Genomic DNA, 8599 nt, shown 5'->3' on the forward strand with positions numbered 1-8599 from the left:
TGACACCCTCTCTGGGTATTGCATGTGTGATGCACTTACATACATGCAGGCAAAACACTTCATACACATGGAATAAAAATAAATAAAATATTTAACAAAGACTTTATTAATCAGCTTTCTTTGGAAACAACAGCTCAATCACACCTGAGAGGCTGAGAACCTGGTTGCTTGGTCCTCAAGGCTCAGTGAGTGCCTAGGTAGCCAGAGTAGTCCTATAGTGGCTGTCCCATGTGGGAGAGGCCAAGCCGCCCCCATAGTTTCTCAGTCTCTAGGAATGGGGACCCCAGTAGTCCCAGTCAAAAACCTGGGGGGGCAGTTCCTGAAGAGTCACTGGTTCTCAGTCAACAATAGAAGCCTGGAAACATTGGCTCTGATGGCAGCAAAGGAATCAGCAGCAGCAGCAGCAACAGGATAAATCAACTTGGCAGTGAGGGAAGGTCAAACAAGCAAAAGGAGAATACTCTTCTGTCTGCCATACCCCTTTTGATCTGGGCTGCTACCAGAAGCTGCCGCTCAAATTTGGGATGATCGTCCCACATCAATTAAGGCAATTGGGACAGTTCTTCCGGTGAGGCTTTCTACTCTGGTGATTCTAATTTGTGGCTAGTTGCCATTAAAACCAACCATGGCACCCTATCACCAGGACATAGTGCTTTTGGTCTCCACTGTGACCCTCTTTTGTGCCATGACTCACGTGCTAGTCTAGGTGCTGGCTTCTCCTAGTTTCCCCACATAATCCAATAGTTTCCTTCCTAGCTGGGCCTGACCTCTGCTTTCTTTCTACAAATCTGTGTCTCTAGACCCAGGCTGTTTTAAGTGCTGGTCCTTTATATACAAAAGAAAATCCATCCTTAAATGTTTTCATGCAGCTGGGCGTGGTGGCGAATGCCTTTAATCCCAGCACTTGGGAGGCAGAGGCAGGCGGATCTCTGTGAGGTCAAGGCCGGCCTGGTCTACATAGCGAGCTCCAAACCATCTGAGGCTACAAGAAGACCCTGTATCAAGTTTCTGTAAAAGAATGAACACCAGTCCTTCAGTGAATGGTTCCAAAAATAGGGGAGGTGGGATCATGTCTCAATTCTTTCTGTGACAATACTGCTCTTCTGGATCCTACACCACAAGGAAGTCACAAGCAAACTATGGACCAACATGCCTTCTCAACATAAACATGGAAACTCAGCAAATTATCAGTAAACCAAGTGTAGCAACATAGAAAAAGCGTTGCACACCAGTACCGTCTATGACTTAAATATTCCAGAAATGCAAAGTTAGTTTATATGAAGAACTTATTTGTGGGAAGCGAGCACAGCTGAGCCAGCCAAAGATGGAGCCCTGGCTGGCTGCCAAACCTCGTGCTGTTTACTTCAACTCTTGGCTGATTTCCAAGGCTCGTGAATCCCGCTTGTTTACCCCAACTCTGAAGTATGGTGATCCCCAAAACAGGTGCTGCCAGCCTGATGATCTTGCTACGTGCCTATAAGCTACACTCTGCCTGGCCGCTGCACATGTGTGAGCCCTGATTGGTACTGGCTGGGGGGAGGGCTGTTGGAAACGCTATATAAAGAGCTGAAGTGTGTAATAGGGAGAGACAGCATCATAGTGAAGAGAATATGAGAGAGAATAAGAGAGAATAAAGGAAGAAAGAGAAACAGAAGTTTGAACCTCACCTTGGTGTCTGTGTCGTCTTTCCTGGACTCTGCTGGACAGAGTCCCGGCTCGCGACACATGAGTACCAGATGAAGCTTTAGACAGAAGGGCATCTGTGTGATAACAGAGAATGACTCAGTTACAATGGCTGCCACCAGATGTTCAGAAACCAGGAATAAACAATGAAGGTGCACATTTTGTAACTGGGAACAAACCAGTTTAGGGAAGAGGCCACCTTTGTGTGATTTCCTATAAGATGTCCTTGGGGCCTGGGCACGTGTTCTTACCTATGTGCTAGTGAATACAGCATGTGTTATTTCTAGCAGCTCCTCTAATCTTCTTTAATATCAGGTTTCAACATGGCCCTCCTTCTGTAGTCTGGGACTTGGTCCCCACAGCACAGTGCTCTTCTAGGCTCAGGTGTGCTCTAAGTGCATAGTGTTAGGTTCCTGGGAGACTCCTAAACTCTCCAAATTTAGCCTAGGAAAAGTCCCTCTGCTTATCTGGAGATCAACCAATCCAAAGCTAAACTGCCCAGCCTATGTCATGGAATGTTATCCAAGCACCTAACTTCCTATAAAAGATATTTGACTTCTGATGCTGATTGCTGTTTCTCTGCTCCCCAGAGCAACTCCTCCATGGAGTTGTCTTGGTCAGTGGTCTTTATTTGCCATGTCCTTCCATTCATATTGTGCCTGAGAACCAGAAGGAATGCCTGAGCTTCCTATGACCCTGTTCCTCCTTTTACTGAACCAAACTGCTGACAAGGGACTCCTGCCTTTGATACAGACCATCTTACCTATGCCAGTTACCACCACTCACTACATCAGGTCCAAGATTATGAGTCCATCTGCTCTCCTCTGTCCCACCATTTTCTGACAGTTTGCGTGAGTGCTGTCCTTTTGGAGCTGCCTATCTATTTCTCTGCCTTCTTCCCCCCTCTCTGTCTCTCTGTCTCTCTGTCTCTCCCTCTACCTCTCCCGCTCTGTATTCTGCCCCTCTCCTCTCTGTCTCTTGCTCTCCCTTCTTCCTCTTCCTTCCTGCCTAGAGGTCTTCCCTTCTTTCCGGAGGTGTTTGACTCAGTTCCAAGCCATACTGGTAAGCTGAACATCTTCCCACACCTTTCTGGGAGCACCCCTTGGTTGTCTTTGGGATGCTTTGACAAGTGACTTGGTCCCTTTTCTCACTGGGACCTGGCATCGTGACAGGGGTGCCTCTCATGGCTGCCACTTCTCTGGAAGCCTCCTCCCTTCCTTGATCTGGACATGGCGGGGAATTCTCTCATGGAACTCTCTGGCTAGTCTAAGGATCAAGCCCCCAACTGGGCTTTCATCCTACAACCTCCTACTCTAGCCCTTCGTTGTCCTGTGTTAGAAGTTTCTCTACTTCATGTTCTCTACAACTTAGGTGGCTCGGAGGCTCTGTAAGCTTCCCATTGGGCCCCATATGATTCCTTTCTTCTCCTTTCCTTGCCTTGGTCTTGGAAGGTTCTCTGCTTCATATTCTCACTGGCCTATGACTTAAGGTGACTTGGAAGCTCTGGTAGTCTCCCACTGTATCCTTGTCCCCCATGCACTCCTGTCTTCCATCTTTCTCTCTTTGTCTTCTTCCAGTGTCTTTCTTCCTCACATTGTGGGGATGGCCGCTGATCCCTGGCTGATACTGTTATTTTCAATCTAATTTTTGGTTTCCTTTTCTTCCATCCTTTACTCAACACTGTCTCTCCTCCCTCTAGCCAGTTATGGGTTCCCTGCATAGGCAAAATGGTCCAGACCCTTCTTCCCCTCTGGTAACACTTGTTATGCTTCTGCCAAGTCATGGGTCGCTGTAAGTCTTCCTGTTTTTCCAAATTCTTCAAAGAAGCATAATTTCTCTCCCTTTTCATATCCCTTTTCTCAACATGCTTTTTTTAATGCTTTGGGATGTCTTAGTATCTTGTACTATCTTAATTTTCTCTAAGGCTTTCTTCCCTATCAGGCTACCATGTGTCTGACCTCCAAGCAGGATCTAAAACTTCACAGCCCCATGGCTTTGTCCTAAAGCTTCTGTTTGGGTCCATTCTTAAATTCCTTTATAAATGAGACTGAGAACCTTCTAGGGGATGCTCTTTCTCCCTGTATCATCTTGGTGATCACTAAGGGGGCCCAAAATTCTAATACCTTATTTCTTTATTGGCTATATGGAAATTTTCTACAGGTGCATTGCATTTGGCTGCTAAGCATGTGAACCTCTTTATCTTCCTTGTTATCTTGCCTCCAGGCATTTGAGACTGCAAACCACTTGAATCAAAATGAAAAATAAAAGGTTTTAAAAGTAATTTTTTTCCTGGATTTTTCTCAGGCTTTTGGTTTTGTTTCTGCCCCATGAGTCTCTCCATGGGTGGGGAACAGGAGAACATTGCAATGGGCCTGGAATTTGGACCTCAGTCTGCATTGGGCACCATGCAGTACTTAGACCATGTGGCCCCAAGGCAACTACTTTTCTAACTAGATGTAAGCATTTTTAAGTTTTGTTGAACAAGGAGAATCACAATCTATGCTCAGGTGCCATGTACTCTCAGAGCAACACCCCATGGATGTATGTGCTGGACATAGCTTCCCAATTTTTCTGCTGCCTTCACACATTTCTTTTCCATCAACAGCTTGTATCTAGGAATGAATACATCCAGAGGACATTGCTTCACATTCACAGATGCAATGCCTGGTGAGAGACACGGACTCCCTTCTTTGGTTTGAGAGCATGAATTCTTTTGCTTTACTTTCCTATTTGGGGGCCTACATATCTTGTAGGAAACCAGGCTGCCAGGCCCTAGGGTAAGATGAGCCTAAAACCTTTAAGTCCAGGCTGCATTCTCTGCTAAAGGGAGGGGCACTAAAAACAGTGGCTCTGATAACCCCTGTCTTGCAGAACACTGCCAGACTGGCAGGAGAAAGCGGCCTGATCATAAGTACAGGCTCCCTGCTCTATGGGAAAGCATCTTGGTCAACAACCCTTATCTCATCTTCTTGTCCTGAACAAATAACTCAGATATCCTTAGCTAAGAGATTAGGCCAGGTTAGAGGTTTACTCTTGAGCTAAAAGCTAAAAGTTTACTATCCTTTTAACTCTAAGAAAAAAAACATTGTGGGCAATAAATTACCGGATGGGCATTGATAAGTTTGAGTAAAAGCTTAAGCATTCTTCTGGCGCCAACTAACAGACTAAATGTCCTGTTTCTTTGTACCCTACATCTCTGAATGTGACTGCCATATCCCACGTGACTTCCAGTTCCTTGGAATGCATAAAAACCATCTGAATTTAAAAATAAATGGCTTGTTAAAAAGACACAAGTCCCAGGGACCAAGACTCTGTCACTGATCAAGTCTCTCTGCCAGTAAGCCAGTAGGTCCCCCACTGAGCAAAGCAAACCTGAGTCCCAACAATATCTGAAGACACCTTCTCCTACTATATCAGTGTGACTTAACTGGGTGTTTTCTAAAAGTGAAAAAGTGCTGCAGTACACATTTAATCTGTGAGACAAGTGAATACTATGGGTTTGTGTCCTGGTGGGTTATGTGTTTATTTTATCGCACACTTGACCTCATTAAGGGAGCCATGGCTGGTGACCTCACCAAGAAGGATGCAACCATGTGATCTGGTCTCTATCTTGGTGGATGACATAAATATGGGGACAGTCATATGACTTGGTTGATGTACAGTAGCATTTTCAAAATGGTGATGACCCATGTGACCTTGTCACCATCTTAATCTTACCACATGGCATAATTCAAAATGGTGACACCCAGGAATTGACGGTATTACTCAACTCTAGGGGATCATGATAACCTTGGAATTCCTTGGATTGCAGGCATTTAATCCAATGCCCTAATCTTCTTGCAATCTTTATTTTGGTTTACATCTTGGATTCCTGATTGGATCATAGAAAAGCAAAAGAGTACAGCAGTCTCTATTGCCTTGTAACAAGGTCAAAGCATTTTTATGTCAAAGTAAGGAGGTAATATCAGACATCCACAATGGGAATTTAAAATTTAACAGTATTTTAACCTGTTTCTAAATGAGATTATTTTGAGTATTAAATTTTATTTATTCTTCACCTGAAGTCTTAATGATTTCTTTACTGTCCTTCCTGTCTCCTCTGATTTATATTATGCTAATAACTTAGACAAGGGGAACTCTGCTGGATTCATGTGTAAAGTCATCTCTCTCTGTAAGAAACATTAAATATTGGTCTTCTCTTGCAAAGCCCATAAAACTTAGAATTTGGTTTGACAAGAAATTCTAATCTTTTAATCCCACCACACCTTATAAAACTTTTGCTGAAGGAAAGGTCCTGACGCGTTTCTGAACCTGATGTCCTAGAGCAGCTGAGCTCTTATCTCTTGAAGCAGATTCTTTTAAACACCCTTATGCAATAGTAAAATCTGCCTTGCCACGTTTCTTTTGCTTTGTCCATGTGTTCTCTGTGAGGTCCTGATAGGGTTCTGTGCTCTCAGGTTTTGTTTAGAACACCGGTTTTTAGCTCTTAAAAGGGGAAAGAGATACTACCTTAAATCTACATGGCAAACTTAACCATTTCTTTTAGACCACTAAGTCCTTTCAGTCTTTTTACATATTAAATAGTTAGAGATACAAGCTTTCTATCTTCGTCTACTCTGGTTTGCCTAGATTTCATGTAATTATGTGTGTCCTTATGATAATTCTTTTCATGCATTATTTGTGTCAAGACAATTTTTGAACTGTGGCCACTTTGTTTTCTCTTTTCTCATTCTTTAATTGTGCACAAGAATTATTGATTTTATTTTGGGCATCCCTAATTAAAGTACAAATGTACAAATTTATAAATATAAATATTTTGATGCTACATTCAAAGACCTTATAAACTCAGGTACCCTAATTATTTTTTAATCTATTTAACAGTGTTTCTAGGTCTATTAAGTGTTTCACAAGACTTTTAAATGCAAATTGCTTATACAAAACAGCATCTAATCAGGTTGTGTAAAAATCCTATTTGTTAAATACCAATCTTTTTGGTTTTAGTTTGTTTACAAGGTGGTTTAAGGTATCCATTTTGTCTGCTTCAAATGCATTGTGGTTTTAAAAATAGCAGAAACCATAATCTCAACAGAGAGTACCTACAAAATCTTAGTTACTAAAATCTACCTTATATATATAATTAGATATGAATACATGGTCAATATGAGCTTAGTTTTCTTAAAATTAATTTACATGGTATCAAATTGACTTATAAGTAAAGTCTCATTTAAACTAAAACTATTAAGTTAGCCAAAAATATTTTTTCAGTACAAAATTTTATCTCTTTAATCCTTATCTAAAACATGGTTTATATTACTCAAATATATAAATTAATTTTAAGTACCTCCCCATCTGTCTCTGTCTCTCTGTCTCTCTCTCTCTCTGTCTCTCTCTCTCTCTCTCTGTACATAAAGGCAAAAACTTTTTTTTGAAAATCCTAATGAGTTTATTGGGCTTCCTAACAGAGCATAGGGTAGGGGTTTATGTATAGAGGAGGGGATGTCCCTCTATTTATGGCTGCACTGAAAAGTCTACACTCAAACATAGATCCTGTGACTTCCTGACAGTTTCACAAAATGGTGAGAGAGATGCCTCATGGCATTCTTAGTTATATGCCCTCTTAGCCCTCCCCCTAGTACAGCTCAGGTAGACTGATTGTGTGGGAGTTGTCACTGACTCACCCCTCAACTCCTTGGTCTTCCAAGGTACTAAAATTAGTAGGCACAAACAAGAGGGGGGAAGCAGGACCAGGAAAAGGGACACTTCATGTTCCCTAAGCACAGATGTTGGATTTCAGCCAAGCAGAAGTTCCTAGCCACAAATTTTATATGCAACCAAACACTGTTCTGGTGAGCCTATGGAGAGCTTTAAGGTCAGATCAGCAATTCACCATAGGAATAAGAGGAATGGGAGATGACGAGGTGCAGATAATTCCCTAACAAAAAATGATACCTTATGTAACAATTGCACTCTATTACCACTTGTATAATATTACTCTTACAATTTTTCTTTGCATTGTATAAAATGAAATGAGGCAGATTTTCACATTGGTTCATGATCACCTTTTTTATTGTACCTCTACATTAAAACTTTGATTATATCAATTTTATTTATTAAAATATAGATACATGCATTTTACAAGCACTCTAAAATATAGTGTTTGACTTAAGGCAAAATGCACATTCAAGGCACTGTTGAAACAAAATTATGCTCTGATTTTGAAACATTAGAGGTCATTATGTGCCATTTTCATACATGTAGGATAAAACATCAATAGAATAGAACAATGTTACCATCACAGACCTAAGTTTATTTTCAGTTTTTCTCTTCTTTATCACATCAAAATGGAAAACCTCTAAGCATTATTTCTAGTGTGTTATTCAGCACTAAATGAATGTGTGGGGTAGATTATCTCCTCACTGAAATACTGAAAATTATTCCAGTATAATACTCAGGATCTCTTCATCTTTTACTGTGGTAGAGTTATGCCATGCAAACATAACATCACATTAAAATGCATTCTTCCTCACAAAAATTACATGTACACTGAGTAATTACCCTGTGTCCAAGAATTGTTCATGGAACAGTTGTCATTAATGAACCATTGCTAATGGAAAATATATGCATTAAAATCTGAGTAAACAATTGCTATAAACTATCATGAAATTCCTTTATAAACCAGATGACATTAATTTAGAGGAGAATAATACCAATCTATAAAATTTTTCCCTCAAAACCTCCAATAATGGGAAAAATAATGTTTGTAAGCAAGACAGTTCTGTCTAACAAAATATCATACACTATTCCACTGAACTATAAAAATAATTCAAGTAAATTCTAAAATGTTGTTTTCTATAATACTCTACCTTGACATAATGCCTAAACTGAACAGTAACCTATCATTTTATATTATGGCTCG

Source organism: Nannospalax galili, unplaced genomic scaffold (genome assembly GCF_000622305.1).
Source record: "Nannospalax galili isolate Female #2095 unplaced genomic scaffold, S.galili_v1.0 scaffold835, whole genome shotgun sequence".
NCBI lineage: Eukaryota > Metazoa > Chordata > Mammalia > Rodentia > Spalacidae > Nannospalax > Nannospalax galili.